This window comes from Phaethon lepturus, unplaced genomic scaffold (genome assembly GCF_000687285.1).
Source record: "Phaethon lepturus isolate BGI_N335 unplaced genomic scaffold, ASM68728v1 scaffold31577, whole genome shotgun sequence".
Lineage (NCBI taxonomy): Eukaryota > Metazoa > Chordata > Aves > Phaethontiformes > Phaethontidae > Phaethon > Phaethon lepturus.
In genome coordinates, this window is record NW_010553040.1 from 15 (window position 1) to 386 (window position 372).

Consider the following 372-nt stretch of genomic DNA (forward strand, 5'->3'; position numbering starts at 1 on the left):
CGGACAGACAGCTCTGAGGGCTCCAGCCATGGCAGCGCCTCGTCCTGCTGCCTTGGACATCACCTGCAGCAAGGGGGCATCATCATTAGCCTTCAGAGTTAACACTGTGCCAAGAAGACCGAGCAAAGCTCACTCCCTCCTCTGAGGTGCTGCAGAACCCGACCCATGGGAAAAGAACACCCAGCACCCAAACACAGCTGCTCCGGGGTACAGCAGCACCCAAACACAGCCCCAAGCTGACGGTGGCCTCACGGGGCCCAAGTCGGGCAGAGGGGCCAGGGGTTGCCGAGCCGAAGGGAGGGACATCGGGGCCGCAATGGCCAGGAACCAAACCCAGGATCTTGGTGGTGCTGGGCTCAAATATCATGCGTG